This window comes from Hesperophylax consimilis, chromosome 6, assembly GCF_061612785.1.
Source record: "Hesperophylax consimilis isolate HC1 chromosome 6, BYU_Hcon_1.0, whole genome shotgun sequence".
In the NCBI taxonomy this organism is placed as follows: domain Eukaryota; kingdom Metazoa; phylum Arthropoda; class Insecta; order Trichoptera; family Limnephilidae; genus Hesperophylax; species Hesperophylax consimilis.
Window position 1 is genome coordinate 3,131,040 of NC_142841.1, and position 26,807 is coordinate 3,157,846.

Below are 26,807 nucleotides of genomic sequence, written 5' to 3' on the forward strand. Positions count from 1 at the left end.
ATCATCAGGGCAGATGTGTTATTTTAAGTTTTTTTTTAAATTTATTTTAAGTCAAAATAACACATCTGCCCTGATGATGGACACTGCAATGCTGTCCGAAACGTTGGCTAAAGAAGGAGTTAGCGCAACACGGCATAATACCCCAAAAACAAATAACAAAAATACTTTTGGCCGTGAAAATCTTAAATCATATTTTACAAGAAGGCTATTTATCCTATCATATATTTTCCATTAATATTAATTATAGTAAGTCTTTAAAAAATGTATATTGAAAATCTCGAAACAGCATTGGAAAAGTTATGCAAATGAAAATACATTTTTGTGTGTAGCAAAAATCCCACAACGGCAAAGCCTGTGCCTGGGTATTATACAATACGTAGTTCTACAATACGTCAATGGTATTATAGTAGATTATAAAACGCATATGGCTTAAGTTTAAAGTACAATAGTAAAGTGTAAATGTATAAATATAAAAGTTTTTTTAAACTGCGCCATCTGTTGGACGTAAAAGCCACACGCGCTATGTTTCTCTATCTCTGCACGGGCAGACTGAGCCACAGCAATGCGTGGCGGGGTACAGCTGGTAAAAATAGAAAGATATGTAAAATGTAAATAAAGAATAACATAAAATCTGACATTTTCAGTGAAGTTTTAAACAAGACATAAAAAATATGGTACCTACTAATATTTTAGAAGGAAGAAGTTTTTTAAAAGTAACTAAAAATTGTGCAGTCTTAATGGTGCAATATTGTACACTAAAAAAAATAAGGTGATGAATGGATGGCATTGCACAACCAATGTAAGTATAATCATATACAACAATACCTATAATCGAGTGACAGCTGTGTTTTGATCTGCTCCCGAAATAAATAGTTAACAATCTGGTACAGCGAGTAAATTTCCCCGTGGATGTGTCAAATCCGATGAGAATTGTTAGTTTTACTAAGTCAGTGTTTGATTTGTCAGTGATGGACCAGTGAATAAATAATTATCAATAGTTTAAAATCGAAAAATTATCAGTACATCTCAAGTCAACCAAAAGGGTAATAGAGGCAGTGTTTGACCCACAGAGTCAACCAAAATGGCAAATTCAGAAAAAAATCTGAGAAACAAAGGACAATCGACAGCTGCTAACCTTTCATCTGAGCCCTACGTTTTAAACTTCGATAATCTCCTGGAGAAAATGGAGATGAAAATGGAAAAGAAATTGGAAGTATTTAAACAAGCAATAATAAAGAAAATAGATGACGAAAATCAAGAAACCAGAAACACAAGGGACTTCATCAGCCGTCAGTACGATGACATTCATCTTAAGATGGAGACCATTATCAAACTGGTTTCGGAAGTTGAATTAATGAGAAAGGAGCTAACGGAAAAAGACAGAATAATAAAGAGCCTGGAAGTCAGACTGGCAGAAGTGGAGCAAGTAACTCATGAAGACACCCTTGAATTTACTGGGATCGAAGTAAAAGAGGGTGAGCAGCCTGCAGAAATTATTAAACGGGTGGCCGCAGTCTCAGGAATCGAATTAAAAAGCGATGACATCCTCGACATCAAGAAAATTCCGGACCGACGACCTGGAGTCCCCCCAAAACTCCACGTCAGATTTACTAACCCCCAAAAAAGACGACAAATTCTACTGAACAAAAGGCAACTTAATACAATTACAACACAAGGAAACGGATTCCAGAAGATTTTTGTTGGTGAAATCCTTGGTCCCTATTTCAAAGATCTTCTGTGGAGGTCTAAAACAAAGGCAAAAGAAATGGGCTTCAAATATGTCTGGTACAAAGACTGTAAAATAATGATTAGGAAAAATGACGGCGACAGGCAAATACACTACATCAAACATTCGGATGATCTTAAAAAAATTGTTTAATTTCTTTGATTGAGAGTCCAACTTTTACCGGTCATTCACTGGGTCGTTTCCCCCAATATTGGTGAGTCATATCTTTTATGCTTATTTTCGCACTGTAACAATAATGAACTCCTGCACTAGCAATAAAAGGTTGAAACCCCCAGTGATGGCCAGGGATTAGTGGAGCTCTCATTCAAGGGAACTAAACAATTCTTTTTTTTTGTTAATTATAAATTTTATAATGGCTATTAACTTTAATCGCGTACATGCAGAACATGGTGATCAAATCAACCCTTTTACTACTTCAGATGCCAAAATTTGCAAATACCTTATAGCAGAGGTAAAAAACACTACAATTATGCACCAAAATATAAGGTCAATTAATAAAAACTTTAATGAACTCCAGATACAGCTTAACCACCTTAATATAGACTTCGATATAATTATTCTCACGGAATGTTGGTTGTCAAACATTTATACTCCAAAATTAATAAATCACTACTCTTCCTTCAATTCGACAAAACATGATAGCCAGAACGATGGAGTCGTCGTATACACAAAAAATGATCTTAACCCCATTGTAACGGAAATAGACATTACTGGCGCAAACTGTTTGGAAATAAAATACAATAATGACACTTGCATTCTAGCAATTTACCGCTCTCCTTCGAATCGTAATATCACACCATTTCTAAACAGTCTTAATAGCATATTATCCAATCTTTCCCATACTAAAAATTTGATAATTATGGGAGATTTAAATATCAACATACTCCCAAATAATCCACATCACCAATGTCACGACTACCTGAACATGTTAGAATTCCATGGATTAATTAGTACCATCAATACACCAACAAGAATAGTCAATGAATCAAGTTCATGTATTGATCACATAATGCTCAAAACTAATAAACAAAACAAAAGCATCGTTTACAAATCAACAATTACAGATCATTACACAACAATCTTCACTTTGCAATCCGACACCACACAAAATAGACGAGATCAGTCTCTTATATACAATAATATTAACTTTGAAAATTTAAAAACCTCAATTAAAAATAAATCTTGGCAAGAGCTTTTCCAAATAAAAAACTCAGATGATGCATGGAGATATTTTGTTGACTTTTTGAAAAATGAATTAAGTAATAATACCACAACTTTGTCAAAAAAAATTCCAAACAAAATTAAACCCTTGAAATCATGGATAAGTCATTCAATCATCAACTGCATTCGCAGAAGAAATGCACTTCACAAAAAAGTGAAAGACAATCCTTACGACGTAATCTCATTAAACATCTATAAAAGATACAGAAATACGTGCGGGGAAGTCATTAGAAAGGCAAAAGAAATCTACTATGGAGACAAAATCAAAGGAAGCAATAACGATCCCAAAAAAATATGGCAAATTCTAAGAGAAGCCACAAATACTCAAAATGCCAAAGACAAACAGGACATACAAAAACTCTGCATTGATGGAAAAATTATTGACACATCAAAAAATCCTAAGGTCGTTGCGGATTACATCAATAATTTCTTTATTAATATTGGTTCAAATCTTGCTTCTCGTCTACCAAATTATGGGAATGTTCAACCTACTGAAACAGGACTTCAATACTCCAACAGAAGACTCAATTTCCAAACGGTGTCAGAAGAAGAGATTCTAAAAATTATCAATTCCCTAAAAATCACTTCTTCAGCCGGGGTTGATGGCATAACAACCAAGATCTTGAAAACGCTGTCTACGGAAATTGCATTGCCCCTAGAACATTTAATAAACCTTAGTATCACTCAGGGCCACTTCCCCTCAAATCTTAAACAAGGTATCGTTATTCCTATACATAAAACAGGAAACAAGACTGATATAAATAATTACCGACCAATAACCCTACTAACAAGCCTATCAAAAGTATTTGAAAAAGTCATCAACTCACAGCTGGTAAGATTCCTCGTGAGCCATAAACTGATCTCAGAAAATCAATACGGGTTTCAAGAAAACAAGAGCACCTCAGACGCTATTGCCGCTGTCACAGATTTCATTGTAAAACACCTTGATAAAAGGAAAAAATGTATTTCAATCTTCTTAGATCTTTCCAAAGCCTTTGATACAATATCACACAGTAAATTAATAAACAAACTTGAACAAATCGGTATTACGGGAAACGAACTTAACTTTTTTAAAAGTTACCTTAATAAGCGCAAGCAACAAGTTAAAATAAATAACATACTTAGCAACACTTGTTCATCTAACTACGGTATACTACAAGGTAGTATATTAGGTCCGTCTTTGTTCCTGTTGTATATTAACGACTTATGCAACATTAATATTCAGGGGAAAATCGTTAGTTTTGCCGATGACACCGTCTTACTGTTTGAAGCTGACACTTGGCTAGCTGTCTACAAAAAAGCTGAAACGGACATAAGCATGGTAAAAAAATGGTTGGATATAAACACGCTCACACTGAACACAGAAAAAACTAAATATGTCACACCTAGTATTAATATTACTGGTCAACCTCCTGATGATGCCTCCATCAGAATACACTCGTGTTTGAATTACAATGAATGTTGTCAGTGCCCCTACATTGAGCGCACTACTCAGATGAAGTACCTCGGCCTCACCATTGATCCATATCTCAAATGGAACCTTCATACCCAAATAATTGCAAACAAAATTAGAAAAACCATGCACTTTTTTAGAATCATACGAAACTTTCTCGGCTTTCAAGACCTGAAAATGATTTATTTTGCAGTCTGCCAATCTATTATTGAGTATGGTATCATAGCATGGGGAGGCGGCACTTCATCTGCACTAGACCCAATCATAAAGGCTCAGAAAACAATTTTAAAAATAATTCTAAGGCTACCTATAATTACAGACTCGAATCTAATTTTTAATATTATGAATGTATTCGATGTTCGGCAGCTATATGCAAAAACCATCCTAACTCATCTATACTCAAATATAAATAATTACTACATAAAAATTTCAAATACACGATGTACTCGAAGCAATAACAAAATCTTATTACAAATTCCGAAAACACATACTACGTTTGGTCAACGAAATTTTAAATACTTTGCGACAAGACTCTACAACATTCTTCCAGACAGCATAAAACAATGTGATTCACAAAAAAATTTCAAAGATAATGTAAAAATTTGGATTAAAAATAAGAATAGGGCCTTTACCGGTGCATTCACCCAAATTTGCAGTTATTGAAGTCACCACATTACCACCACATTATTGAGCGAATACTTCTTAATACAAGTATAGGTATGTTCAATGGTATTAGGAACTAACACAAATAATTCTGCCTCAACACAGGCTAGCCTAGTGAGGCGGTATTTGAGAAACCACAACTGTGCTTTTATTTTCTATTTACCTTCAAAATATTATGTTTGTATTAATAGTTCTTCATTTTGGTTAAATTTATAACCTTAAATATAAAAGTTACAAATTAATGTACACCATAATATGTATGTATAGTTGTAATGTGTAAACTTTCCTAAATAAAGATATTACAATACACAAGTGCCATATCTTTATTTGATTTGGTTATCATTTTTAGTGAAATTATCTACTGATAAGTTTTTTGTATCTTTTACTTTTATATCCTTCTTTTGTTTTTGATCATTTCATATCTTCTGATGTAATTATATATGATTTATTGTTATTGGTATATTTATACCGTCGATATTAAATAACGAAATAAATAAATGTGAATTCTAAAACATAACATTTTTTCTGCTTATAGCACTTAAGGAGAAAAACTTAATCTTACTTTTGGGGCAGGTCTCAAATTAATAACTTAGAATTTCATATTTACAATATTTAGAGATCACGAGAATCCCAGACACCCTCTTAAAACTAAAAATTCTGCCGCTATGAAATCTTTTAAGATATGCTGAATAAGTGCAGGGAAGTATGGGAAAGAGAATGAAAAAAAATACTGCGCAGTATAAAATTTACATTTAGCGAGGCTCGGCAGAAATTTGATATTCCGAGGAGAAGATATTCGAAAAATTAATGGCGCGGAAAGCATGTGCACTTTATCTTTAAGACCACTGTAATGTTTTTATTGTCCTTCTGAATAAAAAAATACTAAATGCTGAAATATTAATAGGAATGTCGTAACTTTTACTAGTTTGTATTACGTAGCAGAAGTAAAACAACTACGAGAGGATGACATGACTTTTTAGTTTCTGCAAAAGCAAAAAGAAACTTCGAACTTATCCAAGGACGTTATTGAATTTAAAGTGTTTATTTCTTACAACAATAATGAAATTACAGAGTGTTCAAAAAGGGTAGCGGGTATTTGATAGTTGAATGAAAATATAAACACTAAAATTCTTTGTATATTCTTTATTACATTTTTAGTCTATACACTGATCAGAAAAATATTTAGCAAAGATTATGCTGTTCAGATTCCGCCCTTCGAACTGCTAACACTCTTCCAATCTTGAACGAACATTTGCAACAACGCGTTGACACATCTCTCTTGAGATGGCTGCCATTTCTGATGTGTAAAATGTGTGTAAGGCATTATAAGTATCAATTAATAAAAAAAGTTATCAAATACGGAAACAATTTTAAGTATTTTATTTTTCTGAAATATGAAATTTCATGTCTCTCTCACTTATCATATCAAATCTCTTTTGTCGACTGACTTACTTACTTTGAACACTTTTTATTAATGCCCAAAGAATGCAGCTTTCCATGAATTATATTTCCAGCATTCCAACCCTTTGTCCATGTTCATTCTTCCGGTATCCGGTATCCATACATTAATTTGGTGACTTTATGCTAATGTGGGTGACCACAAACCTGAATTCCTTTGTCTTTCCAAAGGGATGCTTCCCTACTACCTTATCTTTGTGGTACTTATCTTTCGGTGAGATCTTCCAAGATCAATCTTACTCTAACATATTCTCTCTCTTTGTACTTGTAGATATGCAAATGCATTATTAAGTCTCCCACGGGTGCCATTAATTCATGTGTCGAGTTTGCTCAGGTCAAACTTTCGCTATCTATCTTTGTAAAGTGTCTCGGTATAGATTTGTTTTTTTGTTAAAAAAAATCTACAGTTTTATCACGATATTGTTGAAATGTCAACTTTTTTTTATTTTCCCATCCTTTAGAGCAGAATATAGATATATTTTTAATGAATTTTTACATATTTGACATTCAAAATAAGATAAAAACTACTATCTAAATCTGATTTCCAAAAACTGTGTAAAGCCGTAAATGTATAAACCGTTGCAACGCCGGAAACTTCAGCTAGTTATATAGAAATAGCAATATTTTCCCATGCTTCACAGTTTAAAAATTCATACATCGCATCAGTGCCTGCGTGTGGCCTTTTGAATTAAAAAAAATCTTTTCCTATTGCGAAACTTATAAACTTATAACTTTAAACTTACTGCCAATCTCCATGAAGTTGAAATGCAAAGTATTTGAAAAGTGTATTTTTTTACTTTGTTAATTTATGGAGAGTTAACGCAAGAAATATGCAAAAATGGAAATGTCTAGGAAAAGTACAATTTTTTCATTAACTCCACAAAGGAGACCCCGAAGAAAACAAATTCCATGTCGTATATGGGGATGAGGTGTGGAGGGTCTTTTTAAGGGTATCAGGGGGAGGTTGGAATCTGAGGGCCAGTGTGTCCAAGAGTAACAGATGTATGCTCCATCCCGCGACGAGAGAGCCCTTCACGCAGTTGGTGGACCGACGCATCCGCCGCCTAAACCTGGACAAACCTCATCCCCTGAAGCCGGGCCCCGCTGCTTAGTCACTAAACACAGCAAACCACTTGAGGTGACCTATGCGCAGAGGTGTTTGTCCAGTAAATGTTTCCCAGGACGGTGGTACTCTAGTTAATTTAAGTTCATCAAGAAAAAACAATGTAAACATTAAATTAGGCAAAAGGGAAAATAAATAGGCTATAAAAATATTTGTATTTATTTTCATAGAAAATTTATTAATTTTTAGGTTAATTCTTAAAATAAATTTCAAACTTCTTGAAAATTACACTGAATACGTAGAAATAATATTATTTCCTTTATCCAATTACATTTGTTACAGAGATGGCAAAGTTTTACCAAGTTTTAATGAATGGGGCTCGCATTAATTCTCATTTATGCCCACTATACGTTTTGTCACCAGCCTGATAATGTTATTGTATTTAGTGAGGTAGGTAATGTAAAGCAAACAATAAAATTATGTAGCGAATTATCCACTCGAGGGATTTTTGGCATATTATCGTAATTTGCTTGTGGTACTTATATTTTTTATTTTTGTGGGAAGCTTATAAACCTCATTGTGATATTTAATCATTGAAGAAGATAACAACAAAAAAAGACAAAGAAAATAAAAAAGACTCGAACCCATGTCCTCGAGTCTTACAGAGACTGGTGTCTCTACCAATCGAGCTATTGCCACCATTAAGGTTCTTGTCCCGGTTGATATTGTTACTATTTATTTTCTGGGTCTAATTTATCTCTTTCACATTTTCATTGAAAGACGATCATGGTGTTATCTTCGTCAATGACTGAATACAATTTATTAATTGGTATATTTATTTGACATTAGCAGATCGGAAGAGATGATTTTTCGTACAATTTTTGTGAAGTGGAAATATTGAAGAAATACTGGATCAAAGGAAAGTGTGGAATTTAAATGATGAAGGAAATAATGAATAGATTAATCGAGAGAGTGAAGATGATAAATTATGATAATGTTGTGAATGAAGAATATACATAGATGAAGATGAGAGAAGAAAGGGGATGGATTATAGAAATGTTAACATCATTTTTTATATGGTGCTTGTATACTTCAGTTGTATGTAGTTGTAGGTGGTAGGTTTTAAACTGGATTCACCCTAATTTTTCTCAGTTATATTTGTTGTGTTCATCGACCCTTTATCGTAGAAGATCGTTATTGTTGATTAATTTTCACCTGCCAGCAAACATAAAACGTTTTTTCTCTTGAGCTTTGGACATAAATTTGATCATTAGTGAAATAATTTCTTCCGCTTATCGAATCGTCACTTAAAAAGAGGTTGAAATTATAAGGAAGAAGGAGAGGAAATGAATGAAGGAATTTATAAAGAAAAGTGAATAAAAAATTACGAAGAAGAAGAAATGATTCGAGGAAAGAAAAATAAATATCAAGAATGAAGTTGGATTTTTAAAAAGGGTGGTTATAAGAGAGATTTATCAAATAGGTGTCTACATAAATGTCAGTAGCGTCCCGATTTGCCCCGGGCTTACGACCTACGAGCTATCCCTAAATAGATTCAATTCATGAACATGTTTTTACATAATGTACCTACTATATGTAATGCAATCATTAAACGCTTTTGATCTCGGCTGCCTGAAAAATATAACATCGTAGATCCACTTGAACCAGAAAAATAGATTTTTGTTTCAAGATAAAATAATGATAGCGTCTGGTTCCAGTTTGATTATGGCACCACCTAACTAAGAACTATTATGAGGAGAAGGAGGGACAGTGGGCAAAAGATAGTGTTTAGGTACTATGTAGCTCGGAGCATTTGTCTACTTAGATCTAGTTTGGAACGAATGCTCTTCCAAGCAAAGCAGCATTGTTCAGAATCTATTTTCCATTGGAACTGCAATGAAGTATTAATAATAATATGCATACATATTCCATTAGCCCAACTTGAATCATTAGAAAAACCAATTTAGACAAGACCAATTAAAGGATGATAACTATACAAGGAGTACAAACTACACTATAATGAATAGGTACATAGTACAATATAACGAATACACAATACACTATAATGAATAGGTACATACTACAATACAAGGAATACACAATACAATAAAATGCATATATGCTACAATACAAGGATTACTAGAACACAAGAAATATTATTATGATAAATAAACATTTTTGTAAAAAGAAGAAAGAAAATAGTGTGAATAGATTGTATATATGTGTTAAAGATGACGCAATAAAAGATATATAAAGTGATAGAGATAAATTAAAAGTGATAAAAAAACGGAAAGTAATAAAAGGAGAATAAAAGAGAAAAGAGGTAAAAGTGAGTATATGGCAAAAATATTAAGTCTTCATCTACTTCAGGATCAACTCCTATGGGAGGTTAGCTAATAATGAGTAGCATTATTGACAGCTGAACCTTTAACAATGAGGAGAGAGTAATAATAATTTTAAAAAAGTGCGGACGAACCAACCTTAGAGATTCCTCAGCCATAAGATTCGTCTTCCGCTAGAAAATTTTTAACAGTGCATCTTTCCCTACATTATAATATGCTGAGAGGTTTCATGTTTCTTATTAAGTTTTACGTCCAAAGCACCTAAATAGGTTAAATAGTTAACGTTACTTTGCACTTTCCGGCTGTGTTGATAAATTGTCTGCTTTGTTAAATTCATGTCATGAACTCCATATTAGTTTCCTAATCGGTCTGGAATGAAATTCTCAACATAGTGCCAGTTCCATCGTTGTAAATGGAACGTACCATATAAGAAGACAATTTTGAAATACGCTAGGAATTGCAGAAAATTGATATACGAAAAACGCGAAAATGAAACTGTTAACCCTTATTGCACGTGTTCGTAAAAGTGATATTTGTGAATCACAATATTCGCTCGCCAAACACTTAAACAGAAATCACTATAATAAACACTGATTTTTACTGACTTTTCAACCATTGATCTCAGGGCTCTTACCACTCTTCTGAATTAGGGGAAATAAGTGCTAGAAATAGGCACAAAGATGAATAAAGATCATTTAAAGTATTGTTAAGATAGATGAAATAGATTATATAGTGATACTAATAGATGAGTAAGAAATAGAACATCATAAACGTTTATATTAGAAAATACTGATGTTAAAATAAATAAAATGTTTTTTTCTATTTTTTCTTTATTCCTAAGTATTTTTAATGCGACTGAATTCCGGTGAACCTTAATTGCTTTGTTAGTTTTTTCAATTTTCCGTAAAAAATGTTGGCAATATAAATAAAAGGATTTCATTTCACGGAACGAAAATTAATTGCAGACGGTTAAAGAAAATACGTAGCGCTCTGCTTTATTTTTTCCTGTCGCGAATTTCATTAAAATTCTAATATAAAGTATACGATTTGTGCATAAATAAAGAAAATAATTACGTAAAAAAATAATATCGTTTTTCGTGCAAATGAATTGTCCCCAAAGGCCAGCATTAACATGATATAAGAATTTTGTGAACAGCAAATAGAAATAATGTTGAAAGTAATGTCTACAAAATCCGGTTTGATTTCATTTATGTGTTATTTATGCCTTTAAAACGTGCTCTAATTTTAAACCGTCCAATTTTTACACCGAGAATACATTTTAATATGGATTCATGAGTGTAATTACACTGAATGTCTTGAGGATGAATTGCTCAACGGCTCAATGTGAGTAGATGGTCACAAACATAACATTTTAATAATCATTAATTTATCCAAAAGTATCAAGTGGAGGCAAACGATTATGGCAGAAGAAACAGTGTATAAAATAAATAAGATAAAACTAGCAAGCAAAGTAAGTAGGCATAAGTAGAAAAAGTTATTTGACAGCCTCCGTGGTCATGGGATAAGGTTTTCGACTAACAATCCAATGGTCGCGGGTTCAAATCCTGGCGTGAGCAAGTAAATTTTTTTCAAAGTTTTTGTAAAGTTATTTCACAATTAATTAATTAAAAATAATATATAGTATACTTGTGGCACGTTCCAGAGTGAAAGATAACCTCTCAGTATCTCCCTGGCATAAGATCACCATTCAGAATTGAAAAGTTACTTGATATCTCTTTAGCCATGTTTGGTGACCAGATCTGAATAGCCAGGTACCCTTCTGTTTCCCATTCCCACTACCTTCAGCCTCACAACATATATATGATAACAAGAAGAGGATATGATATAGTTATGCGAAAAATAGGAATAAATAATAATATATAATAGGATTGCAGTTACAAGAATAGCTTCAATAGATTCAATGAATGAAAAGAAAAAAGGTCAAATAAGGAGATGTAGTAGTATTATGTAAGATATAATTTTGCAATTTGTTAGATAAGTAAGAAGAAACATAAAGAAGATGTATAATAAAAAGTTGCACAAGATGTAAGAAAGAGTAGAAATAAATTATAAAACCATCGACCAAGTAATGATACGATAGTTAATGATAGGATGTAATAATGTTAGATATGAGAAGGAAAAAGAGATATGAATAGATAAAATCATACAAGAAGGAAGAAGAAATACAATGTAATAAGTTTTGTACACTATTGTAGAGTAAAAAAGTTATGCCAGAAATAGGAAGAAAATAGAAATGGAAAGAGAAATGATAGGTACAATAAGTAAAAAGAAATTATAGTGTCATACGATAAATTACAAAATAAAGACATATTTATTAGAATGTGTGGTTACTTACGTAAAATAAGTGGACATAAGGTATAAATATTGGAACGGATTTGAAATGATAAGACAGTACGTGTAAATGGAATCAAGAATGAAGAAGAAATCAGAAGTAATAGTTTTGAATGAGAAATAAGGAGTAGGTTGTATGAAGTTATGTACAAAAGGTGGAAACAAGACGCTAGTCAAGACATTAAATAAAAATATAGAATGATACTATAATAAGGTTATATGGGAAAGAATAAGAAATGCGATATTATTAGGCTTACGTACAGAAAGTAGATAAGTAGAAACTAAATATATTACGGTTTTATAACAAATGTACTAACAATGAATGAGGTGATACAACAAATTGGAAGAAATAAGAAGAAAATAGGAAAACATGCAGGAAGTGTGAAAACAATAAAGTATTGGGAAATAAAATAAGTAAAAATAAACGATAAGGAAATATAAGAAAATAGAAATTTTTTGACTATAAGGTACATAGATAAAATAGAAAAAAAATATAGAAAGAATGAAGAAATGATATAAAAAAATAAGAGCAATTACTAATTAATTAATACAAACGATAAGAAAAATGTAGTTCAGAAAAGTAAGGAAAACGAAGGAAATTTAAATTTAATGGTAATTGATGAAATAGAAGGCAGAAATTAGTATACGTAATAAGAGAACAGAAAAGAAATCAAGAGAAACCAGAAAAAGATAAAAATAATATAGAAATAGATGGCAGATATTAGAGTAGGTAAATAATAAGAGAGCATAGAGAAGAAATAAAGAGAAACAAGAAAGAGATAGGAAAATATAGAAAAAGATGGCAGAAATAAGAATATGTAATAAGAGATCAGAAAAGAAATCAAGAGAAACCAGAAATAGATGAGAATAATATAGAAATAGATGGCAGATATTAGAGTATGTAATAAGAAAGAATAGAGAAAAAATAAAGAGAAACAAGAAATAGAAAAGAAAATATAGAAATAGATGGCAGAAATTAGAATATGTAATAAGAGAACAGAGAAGAAATCAGGAGAAACCAGAAATATATAAGAATAATATAGAAATAGATGGCAGATATTAGAGTATGTAATAAGAGAGTATAGAGAAGAAATAAAGAGAAACAAGAAATAGATAAGAAAATATAGAAATAGATGGCAGAATTAGAATATGTAATAAGAGAACAGAGAAGAAATCAGGAGAAACCAGAAATAGATAAGAATAATATAGAAATAGATGGCAGATATTAGAGTATGTTATGAGAGAGTATAGAGAAGAAATAGAGAGAAACAAGAAATAGATGGCAGAAATTGGAATATGTAATAAGAGAGCAAAGAAGAAATTAGGAAAAACCAGGTGTAGAAAAAAAAATAAAGAAATAGTTGGAGAAATTAAAAAAGTGTGTAATAATAGAGTATAGAAATGAAATAAGACTGAGAAGTAATACTGATGGAGATAAACAAGCGAAAATTTTGGTGTTATTTATTAAAAGAGAAAAAAGAAATTTAGGAAAAAATAAAAAATAATATAATTTAATAAACTAGCTGAAGCACCCGTTGTTTCACGGGCTTTATTTTGCTTTGTAAAAGTAGGTAGAAAATAGAAATTCAAAGGAAAATTTAGAAATAGATTATACAAAATAAGAAGAAATAAGGTGAAATCCAATATTCAAGAAAAAATAAGAAATAAAGGTAAAAATATAGAATTAGATACTAAAAGTCATAAAGTGAATAAAATAGAAATATAAAGGAGAATTTAGAAATAGGTAATACGTAATGAGAAGAAATAAAGTAATGTGGTAAAATAATAGGATAATAAAGGTAAGGTAAAATCACAATTTTAGTATTACATTATATAAGGAAAGAAAAGATAATCACAAACAGGAAAATATATTATAATATAATATATTTTAATATAGATAATAAAAGTTATAAGGTGAAAAAAATGTTTAGAAAAAATACAAATAAAAATAAGAATTTAGAAATAAATAATACGGAATAAGAAGAAATAAAGTAATGTGGTGAAATAATAGGATAATAAAGGTAAGCTAAGACTACAATTTTGGGTTACATTATAAAAAGATCGATAAGAAATAAAGGTAAAAACATTCAATAAGATAATAAAACTTATAAAGTGAAAAAATATAATAATTTAGAAAGAAATAAAACGTAATAAGAAGAAATAATGTAATATGGCAAAATAAAGGGATAATAAAGGCAAGATAAAAATTAAAAGGACGAAATAAAAAAATATAAGTTAATAAAAGTTATGAAGTGAAAAAACAATGAAGAAAATAGAAATAGAAAGGAGAAATTAGTAATAAAGTTATATGAAAAAAATAGGACAGTAAAGGTAATACAATAAATTGTTTTATGCGATACGTAAGCAAAGTCACGAAATAGGGGAAAAGTACAACATAAGATTATAAATTCATGAAATGAGAAGGAAAGGAAGGATGAAACAAGAAATCAGATATAAGATAACCACTAAGTAAGAAGGTAATAGACATATTAGACATAGGCGGTATTATGGAAGATGCCAAAACACACAAAATACACACGAAGAAAATAAAATATATGCAATGTAAAAAAATGTGGCTAGTACAATATTATCGACCTGAGTAATTGGATAAAGAAAAGTCTTAAAACGAAACTTAAATATAAATGGATTTATGAATATTTACAGTAAAGAAGAAATGATACTATTTTTCTACATTTTTTGAACGATGGATGGCGATGAAATAATATAATATTGGGTAATCATTTAATTAATGTTGATATGAAATATCGTTTGGCTGGTGTGGTACTCCTGCTATCAAGTTGGACCAGAACGTTCCGTACTCCTTCAGGACCGTGCCACTGCAAAAGAAAACAAACAAATTAATATTGCCTTATTTATAAAAACTCAGCCTGCGCATGTTTGCGTTCGCAAACACGAAAAGTAGTTGACTGATATCGCTGAACATTTTTAAGTTTGTTCTTATTAGTGCCAGGAGTGTTTTTTTGGTTGGTTTGAATGATAGAAGATGTTGAGGACGCCCGAGGAAAATTTAATAAATGTCGACGTAATATAGTTTTTTAACAGTAACATTGTGGTATGCAACACTGAATGGGGGGAGAAGTCGGAAACGCCTGAGAAATACATTAGCAACAGCGAAGCATTGCGAGGTCCACTATCTTCTAATATATGGTAGTAGGAGATTTTAAAATATTGTCAGGTTATTCGTAACCCGGGAATGTTTGTCTTTCTTTTTAAAAATAAAATAAAATTAATTAATATATATAAAGTTGATTGCGTGTTTGTGGCGGGCGGCATGGATTTGCTTTGTTTACAAATCTACAGTTTTATTTTGAGGTTAATGAAATTTGACACCTTGACTTTCAAAACAAGAGAAACATAAATGTCGTGGTACGATTTTTAAAAACTCTGTGTAAACCCCGAGCAACGTTGGGAAGTGAAGCTGGTAAATAATAATCTAGAAATGTATTAACTCGCCCAAAGATGTAAATCGACATAGTTAGGTCACATACGCGTCGGGATACAGAAAGAGGGCAGGATGCCACATCTATTTTCTAATCAAGCATTCTAACATACATACCCGACGGTAGTGCTCCAAAACCTTTTGGCACTGTTACCCAAAAAACAAACAAATTTTTTTCAGCAACCCCAAAAGAAGAAATCATCGACAATTTACAGGGTTCACAGAGGTTAGTTCAGATAGATATCAAGGTAACAGCTGGTTCCAGCTGTTTTTCATTATTTCATGTACAATGTTTTTCATACACGACGTTTTAAATGTTTTTGCAGGCATTAAATAAAACGATCAATTATTGATATCTAAAAGTAGTACTTTCCTAGTACTTTCTAAGGCCTACCAAATCATGTGTTTTTGGCTTGAAACTTTGATCGCTTAGAAATATTTTTGATGCTTTCATTAAAAACAAAAACTGCGAGTAGGACGCATATTGACCTTTGAAATAATCAAAAACTTTTTGAATAGTTTTTTTATAAGCAAAGAAAAAATAAAGTGTCAAGCCCATAAAAACTGCTTTCAAGTTCAAAATCTACTACTTACGAACCTATTTTCGGTTATAATTTTATTGTATAATGTAGCAAATTAATTTCTTTAGAAATCTAACATTTAAATATTCATGTTTGAACTTCGCAAAATAAAATAAAACACACTTTTTGGTGACGTTTTTTCTTGCATAAATCAAAACAGGCGGGTACTACTAAGTGGGAATTTAAAACTTATCGCCATTTACACAAGGAGAATTATTGTTAGCGGCCCGATTATTAATATTACATGACGTGGTGCATCGCCTAAGTAAATTTTTTTGTAATTTAATTTAACAATTTTTTTAAGAAACTAAATTAGGTTCAAAATTAATGTGAGCATTGTGCCTGCACAATTTATGAGAAAAAATTGATTCTTGGTGTTAGAAATATCCACTTCTTTGTTTAGTCTGAACGATATTTAGTTTTCATATCAGCCAATGAGGAAAAGCTGCCTCAGATAGATCTTGTCACTTGTTACGACGAATTGCCTTGTAGTTACTTGTCAGTGAAAATAATTGTAATAACATTCGAATTGAAGTACAAACTTTTAAATTTTTTTGGCAATCCCATTATTTTCATTTTATTTCACGACCCCATTTGAGCTCGCGACCCCGGGGTTGCGGATCGCTGCCCTTTGAGCTTGGAACGTGCCATTTGATCATCAGTTATTGACCTGGTAAATGAATTATTTGTCTGCTTAATATGCGCAGTGAACCTACATTACCAATGCATGTGCGCAACTAAATAGCAGGACTTCCACGTGATATTAATTATTTGTGTATAATATCCGTATTTGTCCGATTTTAAAAACTCTTCCTTTGATATATATTTTTTCTAATCAACATTTGGCAATCAATATGGCGTTCTTATTTTATAATGTTTTTTTACTTTTAAATGCATTAGGTGGTAATAACGTAATATTTCGCGTCCTCCCCCTACTTAAGCTAACGTTTTGGAAAACCCAGAAGTGTCCATCAGCAGTTAATTTTTTTGTGCCGCGATAATTTTAAATGATTTTTTTTGTTAATTCGAAAAAAATCCAAGTTAATTTAATACCTTATTTTATGTCACGTGAGTCGGTGGATTTTATCCTTCGATCTTTGGGTCAAGAGTCAATGATCTTACCTCTCTGTCCAGGAGATTGCGGAGGAAAACATTTTTATGATTCCTGAACGTGACCGACGTAACACAGGGCTTAACTTTGATACAGTTGAGACACCGCTTAATCTTGCTCACACTAAAACGTGGGTGCGCATTCCTGCGAAGGCTTTTATGTCTTATTTCTAGAAGCTTCAGATTGATTGAAGCCTTTACTTTTCGAATGAGTATTTATTTGAAATCCGTGACGAGCACCCGCATATAATATATATTAGAACTGGGTTGATCGAGCATTTTACACGACCGACTGGTGAAGTGATCGGATTGAGAATACCTACCCGCTCTTGGTTCAGGTACTTTTACACACATAAAAAAATGTCCAGAATGTAGAGAAGAGAGAACTCTATTTGCTTGACACGAGAACGAAATTCGGGATGCCCGGTCTACAATATTCATACATCTGTGGTCTCTCGCCACAGCGTCACACATCACGGGACGCGAGTGCTGGCGATCGAATATTTTTGAAAAAGTAACCCTATCGCTTATTGGTGGTTTGGGAGCCGGTCACAATGATCGAGTAGTTCACGATCGACCCGCAACAAGTTTACATTTCCCACTTGATAACGGTTCGTTTGAACGACTTTAGATTGATTCACTACAAATTGTCATCTTTTGTGTTTTCTATCCACTATATCGTGGGTTTCTTGTATCTTCCGTACCAAGTTAGTTTTATTTCGAAAATTCTTTCTACTACTATCTACATACTATCCTCAAAGTTTATGAAAATACTAACATGTTTGTAGCAATGAATGTTTTTAATGACAAAGCGTACAGAACTTTGAATGATATCACTATTTACGTCAGAAAATGAATCACGTTTTTGCATCACAAATGCTTGCATTTTTAATTAATTCTTATAATCCATGTCGGTAAGAATGTTTGTACACAGTTTAACAAAGCTTAAAACATGCAATATAAGAATGCAATATATTAACTACTTAGTTCTTTGTATTGTTATATATATCTACTTAACTATTCAGTTTTTTTTAAATTAGTTCCACACAGGAGCCCCTGAGGAAAATAACTTCCCTCGGGGTATATGTAATCTTTGGAGATACTGTGTGGAAGGGATTTGTAAGTAAAGGAAGGAGAAGCAGTTCTGGAAAGGAGTAAAGTATGAGGCGTGGGTATGAATCTGGGGTCAGTATGTTCAGAAGTGACGGACGCATGAATCCATCCCTCCCGCTACAGTGCAAGAGTATGGGTCCAAAGAGTCCAGTTGGACAGGTCAAAGGGTTTCTCTCAACCGACTTCTCCAGATCCGGCCCGCCACGAAGTTGGTGGGCAGATGCATCCGCTACCAGACATGGACAAACTTCACATCATGCACCCGTGCAGCAAATGAACCACTTGGGGTGACCTCTGGCAGAGGTTTCTGTTATCCAATGAATTGTTCACGGGCGGCGGTACCCATACCCGTTTCCCAAAATGAAGAATATATATGTATGGCATTTTTTCATTCACATTTATTACCATATTTCGAAATATATTAGGAATCCTACGCTTGGTTTAGTGTCCAGGTTTCAAACAACGAAAAATATAACGAACCCCTCTCATTCTCAATATAATTTTAGTTGTCTGTTACTAGTTACATCACGTTACAATAAAAATAATTAATGATCATGGCGGATACATAAATCACAACATATCAAATACTTGCAATAGCGCCAATAGCAGAAAAAGGTTACATAAACCTGCAGCGATTAAACTGTAAAAGGAAATCGTAGTTGGATATACGGTGGTGAAAGTAGAACCGAATATAGAGCAAGTTCTATTGCGAAATTGTGTTTATTTACTGAGATACCATACATATATTTTCTATTAGAAAAAAATACCAATATGGAATTAAATACAGTGATTGTATTACTTTAACAAATAATTAAGCCTTGGGCGGCACTTGATTGTAAGCTGGAGATAAGCATAATTATATTTCAAAATAAACAAAAAATTCTGATTACATATTGAGTTTCACTGTATAGTTTCTGACGCAACTGTTTATACTACAGAACAGTATTTTAAGAAACGCGTTCAAATATAATTTGTATCGGTGATACAATCCAATATTGTATTTATTTGCCGTTCTTGAAAGAATTGAGTTTTTATTTTTTATACGGACAAAAATATTTATCCATTCTCATACACAATATGTGTTTAATATGGTAACAATTTTGAGATTACTCAAAATCCCAATTCCTTTCAAATTTTTTTTTGTTCCGTCCCTTTCCTAAAAGTCTTAGCTTGGAAGAATTTAAAAAAAGAAGACCGTAGCCAGTGTCATTTGTTTTATGATTCGGGTTTTTGTCGTAGTTGAGATTGCATGTTATTTCGCTCCTCGTATCATGAAATATTGCATATATCATCCCCAATTTCAATATTATTGTCGTGCAGTCAATATAAACACAGTTCGTGTTGTGAAAACCCAGAAACTTTAAGTGACTCAGCAGCAGCAGCAGGAATCAAAAGAAACAAACATCATCACCATGTGGCTCCTTTTATCTTTCTTCGTATTTCCTAATACCACGATCGATTCATGTTTTCTTTTCATTAATATATAGTTAATTTTAAATACCGATCGGGTATCATGAAATATGTACAGGCAGAATAAACAATTCATCTTAATATTTTAATGCGTAACTTGCAAGAAGCGTTTTTTCCTAAAATAATTTAATTAGTGCCATCTATGAACGAGCAATTTATGAATAATATGCGTTTAAGTTTACCCTCAAATATAAACGTGGGTAATCACGCAATGACGTGCGGAAGAAATACCCATCACTACATATATGGTTGATGACTGATGCGACATCAATTCTTGATCAAATATCGCAATGATGTCTGTATTTGTATAATTCCTTTGAGTTCAGTGATGTTGCGAAAAATTTTCAAGCAAGCCTAAGATATTTTATATTTTAGACGCTAACTTCATGAAATATTCGCTTTTCTTTCACTACAGATCACCTTTCCAAGTTTATGTTTGGTCGCCCTGTATGATCCACTCGACAGAAAAAGGAAAGGAATTTCATTAATAAAAAATATCAACGAATATAAGCGCCACAGGCAGATATTTAAGCCATCTCGGTTGTCTTTTAAAATATAAGTTCGAATGAATCCACATAGTGCAGTAATGGAAAAAAACTAACAGGAGGGGCAAATGTTTTTGACATAATATTATGCAATGTGAATTAAATTTCGTGGCCTGGATCTTTGGACGCTTGTCAGCGCCACCACTGGATGCTGCCACGAAATCACGTAGTTATTTAAGTAGAAATCAATAGCTGCAAATATTTGTTTCAATTTATCGGAGGTTTCATTACGAGGACATATTATATTTCAGTTCGCCTGTTTGTTCATATCATTCCGTATCAATACATTTTCCATTCGACTTATACAATTGATTTCAGATTCTGTTTCCTATAATTTTATCTTATCATTTGCATTTTTATTTTAATGAGTCCTATTTTATTGAGTTTTCCTAAAATATTTATAAAATGCACTTAGCCTTTCACCAGCAGCAAGAAATTAATATTTTCTAAAAATAAGCTTAGTACTTCCCATAAATAATTCGGCGTATCAGAAGAACAGAGCCATTGTTAAGATTTTTACATAATATATTCCAAAACGATGGCTAGCTGGCCCCAATAATATGGCATTGGTTTTAGTATAGTGCGACATAAATTAATACACCAGGATAATAGAAATAGGGTGAAGATAGTGAAAATTAAAATATTGTTATGTGGCAAGGATTATAATAATAGTTTTAAGGGCAAATAAAATACCCGGATAGGGGGTCGAAGGGTTGGTAGGTCGTGGCGGGACACATCAAGCTGGATGATGCGCGCCTCAAGAAATGCTACAAATGAAATAGCTACATCAGCAGCACTACCAACGAGTCCAACTCTCTGGCGTCCACGAGCGGTCATCATGGCCCCGCGATCCCTGGGCAATGTGATCACCGGTGTGGGACGACCATCCCACCATCGAGGTCATAGCCGACAGAGAGGGGGCGAATGGCGAAACTCTGGCGCCATAAAACCAGAACACCCCAGCTAAGGGAAGGAAAACCCCTACAGAAAAACCCTCGCCTCCAGTAAGGGGTTGGGCGAGTGGCTAATAACCACTCCCTGTAAAAACAACATTATTACGAAACCGGAAACTAAGCCTCGGACAGCGAAAACACCCGGCAGACAACTTGGCAATCGAAATATGGACTTGAGAATGGCAACATGGAATGTAAGAACGACGTATAGAAGTGGGGCCCTCGGAGAAGTACTTGGAGAAATGGAAAAGTACAACATAGATATACTAGCAGTGCAGGAAACTAGATGGATAGGCACTGACACATTTGATACTAGAACGCATACAATAATGCACAGTGGCAATGAAAAACACCATGAGTTCGGAGTAGCCTTCATCGTTAATCAAAGATTGAAGAATCAAGTAATTGGTTTTAAGGCTGTAAAAGAAAGAATATGCATACTCCGCATAAAAACCAAATTCTTTAATATTTCCATCATAAATGTTCACGCTGAGACAGAAGACAAAGATGAAGCAACTAAGGATACATTTTATAACAAACTGGAGCAGACATATGACACCATACCATCCAATGATATTAAAATGGTTATTGGAGACCTTAATGCTAAAATCGGTCAGGATCCGGCACACCAACAGGTTACAGGAAAAAACAGTCTTCATATGGAAAGCAATAACAATGGATCAAGGGTGATTGACTTTGCAGAATCACGAAACATGATAATAGCTTCAACACAGTTCCCAAGGAAGAATATACATAAATGGACATGGACATCACCTGGCGGCAGATACCATAATTAAATAGACCATATCCTAATTGAAAGAAGAGGGGCGACCAGTATGACAAATGTAAGAAGTTACAGAGGAGCTAACTGTGATTCGGATCACTATTTGGTAATAGCCAGCTATAGATGCAGAATAGCAAGAGATAGAAGAGGAAATCAGCCAAGTATCCCAAAGCTAAACATCGATGCTCTTAAAACACCAGAAGGATTGGATAGATACCACGACTCACTGTCAACAAACCTACCAAACCAACTGAGTGATCAGCTCTCCTCAAACGATTTAGAAGAGGATTGGACAAGTCTGAGAGATGCACTGCTGACAGCGGCAGAATCAGGCATTGGAAATAGACCTAGGCAGGTTAGAAATCCCTGGTTCGATGAGGAGTGCATACAGAGCTTCTGCAAGAAAAATGAGCTAAGAAAATTATGTATAGAAAGAGGAACAAGATTAAAAAGACAAGCCTACGAACAAGCACGAAGAGATGCTAACCATTTGATTAAAAGAAAGAAGAGACCATATTTTAACAACATATTGTTGAAAATGGAAAATGATTTTGTTAATAACAATCCACGTGAGGCATATAAAGGCGTCAATGTATTTAAAAAGGGCTTCAAACCCAACACATCCCTGTGCAGAGATAGTAATGGAGACATAATAGGAGATAAGGAAAAGATTAAGACTAGGTGGAAAGAATACTTCCAACAGCTCTTGAATCCCAATAACAACCTGACAGTCGAACCAACTCACATTCCGGATGAGCTAAATAATGATGAAACGACTAGAGCGCCATCGGTGGCAGAAGTAAGGGCTGCCCTAAATAAATTGAAAAACAATAAAACACCGGGAGGAGACAATATCCCGGCAGAGCTCTATAAATATGGAAACGAACATCTGAAAAACCTGCTACACAATCTTATTGTAAAAATATGGACCGCCGAAAGAGTACCAGAAGAGTGGCAAACTAGTATAATATGCCCCATACATAAAAAGGGAGACAAATTGAAATGTGAAAATCGCAGAGGAATATCGCTACTTTGTACAGCGTATAAAATCTTCACAACAATTTTGAAAGAAAGACTAGAACGTCATTCAGAGAACTTGTTGGGATAGTATCAGGCAGGTTTTAGGAGGGGGAGATCCACCACTGATCAACTTTTTACTACTCGACAAATCCTGACAAAATTCTGGGAATTCGATATAGACATATATCAACTATTTGTTGACTTCAAACAGGCATATGACAGTATAGATAGGGAGAAAATATATGAAATACTCCTAAATTTTGTATACCACCCAAAATAGTCAAGCTTGTAAAAGCAACGATGGTTGGCTCACGATGTCGAGTAAGGATAGGAGGTGAAACAACGGAGGATTTTAACGTCTCCCAGGGGCTGAAACAAGGTGATGGCTTAGCTCCCACTCTTTTCAATATTGTTCTGGAGCACGTCGTGAGGAAGACAATGATTGCTACCGACTCAAACATTTGCTACAAAAGCAATCAAATAGTTGGATATGCAGACGACCTTAACATTGTCGGAAGATCCTTACAGGCTGTAAGAGAGGTGTTTGACCCTTTGGAGACTGCAGCAAGAGAGGTGAGCTTGCAAATCAATGAGAACAAAACTAAAATCATGATGCAAACCAGAACCCCACACCGCAGAATAAAAGATAAAGTGAATTTTAAAAACTCCTATAACTTTGAAGTGGTCGAAGAGTTTGCCTACCTGGGCTCCATCATAACGCAGGACAACGAAGACCCAGTAGAAGTAAGAAAGCACATCACAGCCGCTAACAACACTTACTTCGCGTTGCTGCCAGTGTTCAAATCCCGAAACGTCCATAGGAAAACCAAAATAACCCCGTATAAAACAATTATTAGAACGGTCTTGGCCTATGGATGTGAGGCGGGAACACTGACAGCAAAGTCGGCGGAACGGCTGGACACCTTCGAAAGAAAGGTACTTCGAAGAATCTTAGGAGCGGTGCGAGAGGGAGAGGCATGGAGAATCCGCCACAATAAGGAGCTATATGACATCTACCAAGCTCCCAGACTCTCTACTCATTTACGGCTCCAAAGACTAAGATGGGCCGGACATGTGCACCGAATGCCAAGCACACGTGTACCAAAGAAGGTTCTAACAGGACACCCGGGAGGCAAACGAAAGGCGGCCAGACCTAGGCTGAGATGGGAGGACGATGTCAGGAAAGATGCCAGAGGACTACTCCATGTTGCAGATTGGAAGACGACGGCTGAGGACAGAGGGCGGTGGAAGCTCATGTTAAAGGAGGCCAAGGCTCGAAATGGGCTGTAGCGCCATTGAAGAAGAAGAAAATACCCGGAAAACAGAAGTAGCCCAATTGTAGCTCCTGGCCAAAAAGGCCCCTTTCACTTTTTTTTTTTTTTTTTTTTTTTTTTACTTTATTTATTTTCATTTCTTTACATATATTATACATAATAATAGACAGTAAATAATAACATAATATATATTACCGAAATTGTATACACACGAAATGAAAACCCACTAAGGCACTGCCTGAGTGTGGGTAATATAAAACCATTACTATATTTCAAGTACCTAAGTATAATATATATATATAAGTAGAAAAAGTTTTTTTTTGTTTATAGTTATTATAAAAGTAAAGAGAAAACATTATGTACAATAGTTTGTAAAGTTTCAGCAAGTGAGTTGTAGAAAGGATCAATAAATTTATATAAAAAGCGTTTCAATATCTACTTTCATCGTGATTTTAGTTAAAAGGTTGTTGAAAAATAGATATAATTTATGTATTGTGAAAAAATTATTTGCAATGGAACATGGCTGCAATAAGGGGAGAATATGTCTTTACGTAGGACTAATTGTAACATATTATATTATAAAACTAAATATTCAATTATAAAATAAAAAGTAGGAAAATAATTAATATATTGGAAGATGAATTAATATTTTTTTAAACTATGTATAAGGATTAATATGTATAAGATTTTCACTGCCAAAAGAATTAACGTGATTATTTTTGGGATATTATGCCGTGTCGCGCATCCTCCTTTTTGAGGCATCGTTTCTGTCCACGTTACAGTTTCTATTTATCAGGGAAGATGTCATGTTACACTGTGTGAAACGTTGGTAAGAAGGAGGAAGCGCAACACGGAATTTAAATGGGTCAGGATAACAGAAGTATCCTTTTCAGTGTCCAATTCCCATCATCACACGACATCTTTACTGATGATGAACTATGTAATACTATACAAAAGTTTGGCTAAATGAAGGGAAAGCGCAACACGGCTTAATATTATGGCAAACGGAATTTAAATGAGTCAGGAGAACAGAATCAGCCATAATGATAAGTTTAGATTAAGTACGACATGCTCCAAAATGACAACCAAGAGAGTGATATTTGGATAAGGCTTTATTTGGTATTCCGACAATAATGTGGTGTGTTACTAGTATTCATGAATTTTAAATTATCAAGAGCTCAGAAGTGTTGGAGAAGTTTCTCGGTATTAAAATATTTATTTGTCTCCTGAAGGCGTCAAGCTGCACAGAGAATTTGTTTTATGGATGATCGGGGGGTCGTTGGTATGAATTATTCAGGAATTACTCCCCCCCGAGTCTAAAGCCAGCCACATACGAAGAAAAGGCTTTCTAAACTACGAACGTTGGCGAAGTAGAACTTAAAACAGTTGTTGGTAATGTACAGAAAACAGGACATTTACTGGGAAATTGTAAAAAATGTTAAAACGTGCCAAAAATCCTGCTCACGTTTCTATTTTGTGTTTTTTGAATACCAATGAGTAGGTGCCCTTCTTCGAACGAATACCAATTGAGTCGTTTTTTGAATAGGAGAGAGATACTTTTAATTCAGAAACATGTATGAACTAATTCACCCCATTTATGAATTTATTAGAAAAAGAAATATTAATTTAAAAAAAAGTGTACTACACGTTTGTGCAGACATTAATTCAGTGTGAAATTATTGGATGGGGAGGTGCGTATGAAATAATTTGAAGACATGAATAATTTCTTTTATTTTTTAAAAACAAAAATTCCTACATTCCCTTCTGCCACATTGTTACCAAGTTCAAAATTTAACACGTTCCAAACATGACATCTATAAAAAAGGTTCAATATTACAAATATTCAAAGATAACCTCAAAATCTCTCAATTTTCTGCACAAAAAATGCAAAATCATACAAAGGGATGAAATGTTTTAATTGTCTTCCCGAAGAAATAAACGAATAACAGGTTTGGTATTATTCAAAAAAAAAGTTTTTTTAATCAAAAAACACACGTAACCAGATAAATAAAAAGAAGTAACTTCATTTCAAACCATTTCATTTTATATTTATAGTTTTTAATGTTACCACATAATACAACTTATGATATTTTATTGCGTAATAAATCATTAAATATTTTTTCGGTAATGAATTAATGCAAATCTTGAAAGTGACAATTAAACACTTCTCGTCATGTGATCAAGCTGAGACTCGTTGT